The sequence below is a fragment of the Sesamum indicum genome, linkage group LG6, assembly GCF_026168435.1.
Source record: "Sesamum indicum cultivar Baizhima isolate 11 linkage group LG6, ASM2616843v1, whole genome shotgun sequence".
Taxonomy (NCBI): Eukaryota; Viridiplantae; Streptophyta; class Magnoliopsida; order Lamiales; family Pedaliaceae; genus Sesamum; species Sesamum indicum.
The window spans coordinates 8,673,350-8,684,004 of NC_142662.1; the positions used below are offsets into that span (position 1 = coordinate 8,673,350).

Here is a 10,655-nt window from a genome sequence, read left to right on the forward strand (position 1 = left end):
TCAAAGCTTGCATATGAATATGTTTATATGTGGATGTGCTTGCATGTTTTTCATTTATTTGACACATTATTTAACCTATTTGATTCTTCTAAAATAGCAAGAGAAGCTGCTTACAGCCTCTTCAAAATCCGAAGGTGTTGAGATGAAAAAAATATAAAAAGGAGATGCAGTAGTGGGAAATGGAGAAATATACTCTAAAATCCATTGTAGCTGAAATTGACAAAAAAATGGTCGAATTGGGATCACTTGGAGGTAGGATATTTCTTTATTTGTGTTTCTTTCTTTCTTCTTCCTTTGGAATCCACTCACCGCCTTGAAGGCGCCTAAGTTATTTTTTCTCTTTCGTAGCTTAGGATTTTTGCTACAGCAACGATTTTTTATAAGTGATAGGTTGTCTTACGCTGACCTCTCTACATCTCTGGTATTTTTCAATAGACTTCTCAAGATGCATTTGGAGACAAGCACAAGAAACAAAGAAAAAAGGAATATGCGCAAAAAAAAAAGAAAAAGAAACACAAAAAAGCTATATATACAAAAAAAAAAGAAGAAAAAAAGAAAAAAATGCAATATCTACAAGTGCTAAAAAGCAATATCCACTCGCTAACTGGAGTTGTTGCTCTGGATGCAGAGACAATTGAGTGCTTGGAAAATAATTTTTGGTGCTCGTAAGATGAAGACACAACCTATGATGTTGGTGCATGCAAAGGTACTTGGTTTGTGGTTTGTTGTTTAAGTGAGATGGCTATTGGTTAATTTATTTTGGTTAGTAGCATGTAGTTTCCTTCAATAATCTAGAAAGTGGCTTGCGTAGTTGTTGGTAGTCTCTATCACGTCCACAAAGTTACTCATAGTAACTCATAATGCTTGAATCAAACTAGCTTTTCAAATAAAATTGGAATCATTTTCTCTGCTTGTGCGGTTGGAACACCATGAACACTTGTTCATGGAAACCAGTCGTATAATAACAGCGTTGCAATTGAGCACATCACAGCTAGAATTGAGTATAGTTGGCCATTTAGGCCAAAATGGAACAGAACAATGGCTTATTTTTCTTTAGTTCTCCACAGATATTTATTGCTTCCTAGGCTTCCAATTTTTGTAATGCCTGATGTAGAAGCATTATTATTTACTTTATCACACGTGGAAATTATATAAATCTAAAGAGGCTTGTGCCAGTATTTCAGGAAATTCTGTTTGCTAAGGATTTTATAGTATATGAAAGTCATGAGGATATGTGCTTTCCATATGCTCATTATTCCAATAATTGAGTTAATTTATTCCCTCGTAGCTATAGTGTTGTTTTTTGGAGCTTGCCCGAGAAGCTTTCCATCTAGCAGATTGGGTACGTCATGAAAACATTGATGCCATCTTTTCACTGACCATACTGAAATATGCGAGTGGGTGACATGTTGATGGCAGCTAGGATATTTCAAAATATTTTTTGATCCTTAGTATTCGTTTGACATGCCTGTGGCAAGTTTCTTTCAATGCTATCCAAGAGAGAGAATTTTCATTGATAGGGCTTGATGCCATCTTATCACCTACCATACTGAAATATGTGAATTATGTAAATTGATCCATTGTTTATTTTATAATCCTATTTAAATTGTTATATTGATGATTCCTTAGGCATGTGAAGACAAAAGCCTGTACAATGGATTTTGTGGGTCAAATCCTGAGTCGATAAGATAAAAATGGATGTTGTACAAAAGAGAAAAAGAAAGCATATCGTAGAATGAATTCTATATCTATTTCCTTACTATTTATATCCTGCCAAATTTATTAAAATATTTTCAAATCAAATAATAAGTCAAATTTAAAAATATTATGTGAGGAGCTCAACAACTTAGTTTAAGTATGATCTAAAATTAAATTTATTCTTTATGTAAAGTATTTGGTAATATAAGTAATTTACTTTATAAAATATAGTTTCATATATTGAGCTTGTAAATTGGATAATTTATGAAAGGTTATCTCACACATTATTTAATCTACTTGATTCTTCTAAAATAGCAAGAGAAGAATTAATGTGTGAATTAATGTAGATTGATCCATTGTTCTCATTCATTTAATTATCATGAATACTATTTTAATACCACTTTTCAGACATATGGTGTATAAATATGTGAATTAACTAGAATGTTCCTCTTATCTTTCTTTTTCGATTTCTCTTAAAAATGATTGTTTTTGTGCTCTTGTTTCTAGTTGTTACATTCTGAATCCTATCTATTATTATCTTTTGATGTCGACTGACAAAGGAATAGGGGATGAACTCAATTAAGGCTCTTTTGGTTCCCTAAAAATTGGGCAGGAGAAAGAGGATGAGGGAGTGCATTTTCCGTGTTACTTAGATAACAAATTAATGTAATTGTGCTCCTCTAGCTTAAGTAAGAATTAACATAGATTACGTGTTAAACCTGATGCATCGATCCTGCAACTCACATCTCATATTTCCCACTTATTGTAGGTAGAGTTCTTTGAGTTAGCGTATGTGAATATTGCAACTTTTTAGTTTCAGGGTTTCATCCCGCAAAACCTATTGATGAAGAGAAATAACTTATAGAAAGAGGAGATATTGAATCTTATTGCTCTAAATCTATTCGTGGTGCTGCAAGGAATCAATAGAGGTTCTTTCTCTTGTATTTTGTTGTATGTATAACCTGTCCATTTTTAATTTATCATATTTAAGTTGGAGTAACTCTTCATTCGATAGACTCGCAATCATTGTCCAAAAGCAGTAAGTTATGCGGTTTGTTCAAAAAGCAGTAAGTTCTACGATCATTTTGTGGCTTTACTTAAAATATATTGCATTTTCATGTTATCATTTTATCTTGGGAAGGTTGGTAAATTTTTTATGGCTTTACTTAAAATGTATTACATTTTCCTTCGAGACAAACGAGTAACTCTACTGTAGTGTTTTATGGGGAAAGCATTTGGCCAATAATTCTAGTAATTCGTTTTAATCTATTACTTTTTAATAGTTTTTTGTATTCAAGGGGATGTGATCATATAATATGCTTGAAGATAACACTTCCATGCATGCTCTTTCTCTCTTGTATCTTATCCGTCTGGTTATCATGATATTCATCCATTAATATATCCTAAAATATAATTAAATTTTCCACAAGTTAATTCTCTGTATTAATAAATTTTTATTCATGTTCTGTGAATACATTTTGATAAATTTGGGTATTTTAGTTATAGATTCTTTTTGTTACAAATGGATAATTTGTTACAAATGGCAACTCCAGTTCCTTTTAATTTGGATATATGAGTGAAAAACTGGAATTAGTTTAGAGATATGGTATACAATGTTTGTTGGAAATTTTAGCTTTTAGGTGGCTTTACTTAAAATATATTATATTTTCCTACAATCATTTTCTCTTGCAAAGTTGGGTAAACTTTTGGTGGCTTTACTTAAAATATAATACATTTTCCTTGCATTTTTTCTTGACAAATGAGTAAGTGATTTAGGTCAATTTTGTTGTTTACTAATTGCTAACTACAGTTTCTTTTTATTTGCATATATGAGTGAAAACGTGGAACTTAGTTTACAGATATAGTCTACAATGATTGTCTGAAATTTTTTAACTTCTACTCTGCCATGTGAATCCTTTTTGTCAAGTTATTGAGACCTAAATTCGGAGAGTTCTTCGGATGATTGTTAGTTGCTTATCATACCTCATTTGCTTGTTGTGAATGGTGGTACTATGGTTGTTATTCTTCACTCAGATGTATACTTTTGATTATTATGTACCCTATTAAAAAACTGAACTTACTTGCCATAGTTTTAAATTTCTTTCTTTGAACAACAATGAAGGTGAAGGTTAAGTTTAAAGACATAATGTAATGAAATAGGTAGAATGGTAAGTATCTTTGTCCTTGTTCTGATATTGTTGGTAGAGTTATAGCTTTTTTGTTTGTGGGTTTCACCTCATAAAGTCTTTAAGAAAAAAAATAATGGTAGTTGTAGAAAGAGAAGAGATTGAATGTTAATGCTCTAAATCTAAATTATATTTTTCACCCAAAAAATATTTAAAATTATACTTAGGTCCTCTTTTTCATTTAAAATTATACTTACGTCCGTCTTCTCTCAAGATTCTTGCTTTCTTTCTTTAGACTTTGGGTTTCTCAATTTGGTATTTCCATTTAGGTATGTGAATGTGGCTTCATTACCCCTATTTTTTTTACTACATCTTATAATTATTATGTGGTTAATTTGAAAGGATTCACCATCTTATATTGCTACGAAGAAATCAAATGTAAGTGTAAAATATGTGGTAAATGTTTATTAGTATATTTTAAATGTAAAATATTGGTAAATATTTATTAATATATTTTAAATATATTTATTGTTAATTTTAAACAGAAATAAAGACAATAGTTTTCTCAATTTTGTTAATAAATTTCTCTTTATTGCCATTTATATTTGTTTTCCTCATTATACCCTGTTATATTCTTTTACTTAACTGTTATTTATTAATTATTGTCTATCAAAATATTTTCCAATCAAATAATAAGTCGTAAAATTAATTTATTATTTTTGTAAAACAAATTTCTAGTAATCTGTTTATTAAAATTCATTATAATTTAAAATTTTAATTTTATTATTTAAATTTCACTATTTAAAAAATAAACTTTATTTATTATTATAATTTGTTGTCAAAGTTTATTTATTAATTGATGCATCATTCTTATGTGCATATGATAAATAATATTTTATATTTTAAAATGAAACTAAATCAGATAGATAATTTTAAACATTAAAGATAAGTTGGATCATTTAGTTTTTTCTATTTTATTTATTAGTAAGTATAGTTTAAAATTAATTTATTCTTTATGTAATTTTTCCAAATTTTTGTTTTAAAAAATAAATGTGGATTTATGATGATGTATGGTCGAAGTTTATTAATATACTAAGTTATTATTTAAATTCAGAAAGTAATAAATAGGTATAAATTTATTAAATACAAACACTATATTTATAATTTAAAATTAATTTATTAAAATAGATAATTTTATTTTTCTACTATTATTTTCTCTTACGAAGGCGGTTTAATTTTTGGTGGCTTTATTTAGAATGTAACTATACTTTTTTGCATTTTTTCTTGACAAATGAGTAAAAATTTATTACTTTTTAATAGTTGAGTGTACCAAGGGAACATTATCATATGAGGGTTTTTTAACGCTTCATCATTTTTCTCTCAAATACAAGAATAATATACGTTAGTTACCAATAATTAAAAATAAAAGTTGAAAATTGAATTTTAATTTTAATGAGAAAATTTGAGTATTTATGAGTATTTATGTTATAGAGTAAATTTGGTTCTTAAATTATTTAGTAGATTTTTAATAAGCTTATTTTATAAGACACAGAAAACATCTGATTAGCATAAGTAAAAATAAATTATTTAATTATTTTGTATTGGCATAAATTATTTTAGTTGCAAAACTTTATTTAATTAGTGGATAAGAAATGCAAAGTTTAGTTATTGAATTAATCCATATTTAAGACCAACCATAATAATTTATTATATTATATGCTTTGGTCATGGATTTATTAAAATATGCATTTATTGTTGTCTGTAATTATATTTTCACAAATAAATAATTTCATCTTAATGCAAATTAATTATTTTGTATTTGCATAAATTATTAATAAAACAATAATTTTCAAATTATACAGAAAAAAAGTTAATAAAATTTTAAATTATTATAATATTTTATTTTTTTTAAATAGGGAAATAAACACATTAGGAATGTACATAATGTTATTATTGTTTGGGCCCAATAAAAAGTTAAATTTTAACTCCAAAATCGTGTGGATGAACAGCTCAGAAGAAGGATGAGGCGGCCCAAGCAGCCCAGTGAAATGACGCTTTGGGCCCAATGCAGAAGCAGTCCAATCCAAATTTTTGTAAATTATATATTCAATAATAATAATAAAATTATATCTATTATTGCATTTATACCCCCTCTACAATTTAAATATAAGTTAATAAATAATAAAAAATATACGGTATCATATAATCCATTCAAGTATTGCTTTGGCTTCTCCTATCTTTTGATAATTAATATTAAGTTATAAATAAAAATAAAAATTTGAATTACTTTATACGTTTTTAATTTAAATTTATAGCCTAGTAACTAATTATTAATATATTAATTAAATAATTTAATATTTAATTATTAAGAAATGTAATTTTATATATTGATTTAATGAAAAAAAAGTTAATAAATAGTTTAATTTTAAATTAGTATAAGTAAAAAAATATATCGGGGGTTATATTATTCATTATCATAAATATTGTTTTGATGCCTTCAGATAATAAAAATAAAAAATTAATCTTGATAATTTTTTTAATGTAAATTTATAACATAATATATTAATTAGATGATTTAATATTTTCAGTATAAAGAGGTGTAGTTTTATACATAAAAATATAAAAATGTAAATTTGTATAAATAATAAAAAAAATTGGGAACATATTATTAGTTCTCATAAATATTGATTTTTATGTATAGAAATAAAGAAAAAGTTAATTATTTTTAATTAGTGAAATTTATAAATAAATTTATTAATTTTTATTACAAACAGTTTTAATTTGAAATCATAACTTAATAACTAATTTTATTAATATATTAATTAATAATCTAATATTCAATTATTAAGAGATGCAATTTTATATATTAACTTAATAATTTAGTATTGCAATTAGATGTATAGTTTTATATATAGATTAAGTCATTTTCAATTTAATTTATTATCTCGTAACTATTAATATCAATTAAATATCATATTTAATATATACATTCTATAAAAACTAATAAAATAATATAAATATAAATTAGTACAGATGATAAAAAAATATACAGAATCATTCATTCATAAGTATTGCTTTGACACCACCCCTATGCTTTTGGTAATTAAAAAAAAAATTAATTTATACAGGTGTTAATTTTCTAATTTAAATTTAAAACCTTTTAAGTAATTTTATTAATATATTCATTAAACAATTTAATATAAAACTGCTAAAAGATGTAACTTTATATTCCAATTTAATTAAATTTAAATTAGTATAAATAAAAAATGGTGAGGTCATCGTACGTCCTTCGATTGATACTATCCGTGTTGGATTAAGACGTTGGAAAACAACAGCTGTAGGGTATTTTCTGGGGGAAAGTTGGTAGTAAATTATATATTCAATAATAAAAAAAATTTGGGGTTACATTATTTTAGTTTTTTTTTAAATAGGAAAATTATCGAGATCCCGTTATCAGGAATAACAAAATGGTGGATGAACGGCCCAGCAGAGGGATGATCGGTCCAGCAGAGGAGTAGGTGCGGCCCAAGTTGCTCAGAAGCTTTATGCCCAAGTCTGTGTGGTCGAAAAATAATTATAGTGATGATAAAAATTCTATAAAAAATTCAAAAATATGTTACAAGAAAAAAGATGGTGACCCTATAACTTTAAGAATTTTATAATATAAATTTATAACTTTAAAATCATTTTTTAATTTAAAATTTTAACTTTAATAACTATTTTTTAATCTAATAATTTAACATTTGAATTTTAAGAAGAATAAATTTCATACAGATTCAATAATAGTATAAAAATAAATAACGTCATATTCATTCTATTTGACACCCTATAAAAAATTTATTTATAAATAAAAATTAATTTTATAATATTAAATAATAATTTTTTATAGAAGATGTGTAAATTTATACATAAAAAAGTTAATATTAATAAATTAAATTAGTATAAATAATAAAAAAAAATAACTATTTAAATTAGTGTAAATAATAAAATTATACTTCATGAATATTGCTTCGACCCCTCTACCTTTTGTTAATAAAATTTTTAATTATAAACAAAAATAAAAAATTAATGTTATAAAAATAAAAAATTAATATAAAACCATACAAAACCAGTGAAACTTGACCAACCCAATCAAATTATAAGAAAAGATGATGAGCTGAATAACAAATCAGGTGGAGAAGAAGGAAAAAAAGTTAGTGGTGGATGAAAAGAAGGAGAAGGGGGTGGGGGGAAGAAGAAGGAAAGAAGAGGTAGGAAAAATCGAACCTCACGAGCTGATTCGACTCGTCTACCAGTTAGGATTGGAGAAGCAAAGGAGGTGGGTGGATATTATATATCCCGTTGAACTGGTCAGACCACTGTTGGACCAGTGACCCAGTAATTTAACCGGTCCGATTATGATAATAATTTAAATTCTTATTTTTTATGTATAAAATCACTTCTCTTTATAATAAAATAGTACTAAATGATTTAATTAATATATTAAACAATAAATTTAGGTTAAGAAACTATCAAAGATTAATTTTTTATTTAGACTAATTTAAATTATTAATATCAAATAATTTAATTGTTTTAATTTTAAATTGAGTAAATTACATACAATTTCAATAATGCTAATAAATTTAATGAGGTCATATTTTCATTCCCATAAACATATTTTAACACCCCCTCTAGCTTCTGGTAATTTAGAAATTTACGTATTAATATATCTATTAACTATGTAATTTAATATAAAGATTCTATAAAAAAAATTAATCAAACAATTTAAATATAAGGTAATAAATAATAAAAAATATACGGTATCATATAATCCATTCAAGTGCTTTGACTTCTCCTATCTTTTGATAATTAATATTAAGTTATAAATAAAAATAAAAATTTGAATTAGTTTATACATTTTAAATTTAAATTTATAGCATAGTAACTAATTATTAATATATTAATTAAATAATTTAATATTTAATTATTAAGAGATGTAATTTTATATATTTATTTTGATGAAAAAAGTTAATAAATAGTTTAAATTTAAATTAGTATAAATAAAAAAATATATCGGGGTTATATTGTTCATTATCATAAATATTGTTTTGACGCTATCAGATAATAAAAATAAAAAATTAATCTTGATAATTTTTTAATGTAAATTTATAACATAATATATTAATTAGATGATTTAGTATTTTCACTATAAAGAGGTGTAGTTTTATACATAAAAATATAAGAATGTAAATTTGTATAAATAATAAAAAAATTGGGAACATATTATTAGTTCTCATAAATATTGATTTTTATGCATAGAAATAAAGAAAAAGTCAAAAATATATATGAAATATTTCATTCTTATAAATATTGATTTAGTTATAAAGAAAGTAAAAAATCATAGGAACCTTTGAATTATTTAAATGTATAATCAGAGTTTATTTAAATTAAAAAATACAAATAAAATTTTATTATTTATATCAAAAGTGACTATTTTATTTTACTAATAAATTATAAATATTTTTACAATCTGCATATCATAAATTGAATTCTATATCAATTTCGTTACTATTTATACCCTATCAAATTTATTAAAATATTTTCAAATCAAACAATAAGTCAAATTTAAAAATATTATGTACAACTTAGTTTAAGTATGATCTAAAATTAAATTTATTCTTAATGTAATTTACTCTGTAACATATATTTTCATATAATTAATTAATATAATTTATGAAAGGTTAGAAAAATAAGGTTTAAAAATATAATGCCTAGTTTAAGTATAATTTAAATTAATAAATTTCTAATAATCTGAATTTTAATTTTGATGATTAAATTAAATGATAGAAGCTGAATGGTATTACATTTGTGTTTATAATTTATTAAATCATATTTTTATATTATTGTGATGAGTATTTATGTTACAGAGTAAATTTTGATTCTTAATATTATAAATTATTTAGTAGATTTTTAATAATCTTATTTTATAAGACACAAAACATCTGATTAGCATAAGTAAAATAAATAAATAAATTTATTAATTTTTATTACAAAAAGTTTTAATTTGAAATCATAACTTAATAACTAATTTTATTAATATATTAATTAAATAATCTAATATTCAATTATTAAGAGATGCAATTTTATATATTAACTTAATAATTTAGTATTGCAATTAGATGTATAGTTTTATAATTTAATTTATTATCTCGTAACTATTAATATCAATTAAATATCATATTTAATATATACATTCTATAAAACTAATAAAATAATATAAATATAAATTAGTACAGATAATAAAAAGATATACGGAATCATTCATTCATAAGTATTGCTTTGACACCACCCCTATCCTTTTGATAATTAAAAAAAATTAATTTATACAGGTGTTAATTTTTTAATTTAAATTTAAAACCTTTTAAGTAATTTTATTAGTATATTCATTAAATAATTTGATATAAAACTGTTAAAAGATGTTACTTTATATTCCAATTTAATTAAATTTAAATTAGTACAAATAAAAAATATATGTGGGTGTATTTTCATTCTCAAATATTGACTTTGGCCCATTCGGATAATAAAAATAAAAAATTAATCTTGATAACTTTTTAATCTAAATTTATAATAAAAAGGTGTACTTATTATACATAAAAAAAGTTAATAAAATAATAACAATTTATATTATTATAATAAAAAAATTGGAGATCATATTATAGTTCTCATGACACACTCTCTATCTAATCTAATAAATATTGATCCTACACACTCTATCTACTCTATTAAATATTGTTCCTATCTTTTGCTAATAAAAATTTAGCTATAAATAAAAATAAAATATTAACCTTTTAA

At 23.7% G+C, this 10,655-nt stretch overlaps 1 protein-coding gene across 50 annotated transcripts in view; it reads left to right on the plus strand.

The window, feature by feature from the left end:
- The window catches only part of LOC105168707 (uncharacterized), a 44,890-nt gene extending 43,278 nt beyond the window's left edge, over positions 1–1,612 (plus strand). For 49 of the 50 annotated variants that reach the window (XM_088882211.1, XM_088882229.1, XM_088882226.1 and 46 more), the window contains one exon: positions 98–1,612. The gene's annotated coding sequence lies outside the window, so the exon portion shown is untranslated. The remainder of the gene's footprint in view (positions 1–97) is intronic. The other variant, XM_088882189.1, reaches the window with a different exon arrangement.
- The last annotated feature ends 9,043 nt before the right edge of the window (positions 1,613–10,655 follow it).